This window comes from Galeopterus variegatus, unplaced genomic scaffold (genome assembly GCF_000696425.1).
Source record: "Galeopterus variegatus unplaced genomic scaffold, G_variegatus-3.0.2 Scaffold3450, whole genome shotgun sequence".
In the NCBI taxonomy this organism is placed as follows: Eukaryota; Metazoa; Chordata; class Mammalia; order Dermoptera; family Cynocephalidae; genus Galeopterus; species Galeopterus variegatus.
In genome coordinates, this window is record NW_007729561.1 from 107,946 (window position 1) to 109,096 (window position 1,151).

Here is a 1,151-nt window from a genome sequence, read left to right on the forward strand (position 1 = left end):
AATTGCTCCATCCCTGTAGTGCTTCTGAACAGTCCCCCCAGCTCCTGACAAGTGGCTAGAATGGGCCCTGCCAGCTGTCCTGGAAATAATGTTCACCCAGACGTCCTGCCCGGACTCTTCCACTAGCCCCTCGCTGCTCTGTTCTGACCTCTTCTCTCGCCACGGCTGCCTTTACTGTTCATTCCAGCCCAACTTGACTCATCAGAATAAAAACACCTGCTGGGGAAAGAGGAGACAAGGTGATCTTCTCCAGCAGTGGCAGGTGGGCAGTTATGAGGTTTCGGTGGGTTCATGTGCATGGAAGGGCTCTAATTCCTGAGCCTACAGACGTGCAGGGGATCGCTACTGGGGTCACCTGCTGGAACTCAGATGGCTCAGGTAGATAAGGGTGGCAAGGTTACTGAGCAGTCACAGTGTCAGGTGAAGCTAAGGAGACCACTCTGACCTTCCAACCAGCCCTTGAGGGAGGTCCTATTAGCTTCTGTTTTACAGATGAGGAAACTGAGGCCCACGGTATTTTGGCAACAGGCCCAACATAGGAATAAACCCAACAGGTAAGGGTCCCTTAACCAATGTACTAGACTGTATCCTTAGACTGCTGAAAGGGTGACACACCAGAGCTCCACGGGATGTCTGCTGGTCCACAGGAGGAAGGATTCTGGCAGCGAGGGACCCTGAGCAGCACCTAAACAAGGGTCTTCTTAGCTGGCCCTCCGTGACTCTGCTCCTGCTGTTCCCTCTGCCCAGAGATCTTTCCATCGCATTTTCCCATATCTCCGAACTCAACATACGGAGGAACAGTACCTCCTTCTAAATTTCCATGACTGTTCTTTCTGTCCTTTTCTCATGGTGACTTCGCTTTCTACACATTACAAAAAGTGGCTTGCACTAGTGTCTCATCTTCCCTACAAGATGGCAGCTGGTTTGTATGCCCGACCCATGATAAGAGCTCAACACTGAGAGGTGCCAATACCTCCACCGGCTGAAAGAAACACTGAAGGCGACCTCCTGGGTAGGAAGAGTCAGAACAGACTTGCCACTTCACTTTGCTTCATTTCACAGCCACAGAATGCACCTTGCATGCAGATCAGACACCTGGACCCAAGTCCCTCGGAAGGAAAACGGAGTGACAGTGAAGAGGTGGGTGCAGG

The 1,151-nt window shown here is 51.9% G+C and overlaps 1 pseudogene; it reads right to left on the bottom strand.

Annotated features, from left to right (window-relative positions):
• LOC103600754 overlaps positions 1–182 on the bottom strand; it is a 10,402-nt pseudogene extending 10,220 nt beyond the window's left edge.
• Between the last annotated feature and the right edge of the window lie 969 nt (positions 183–1,151).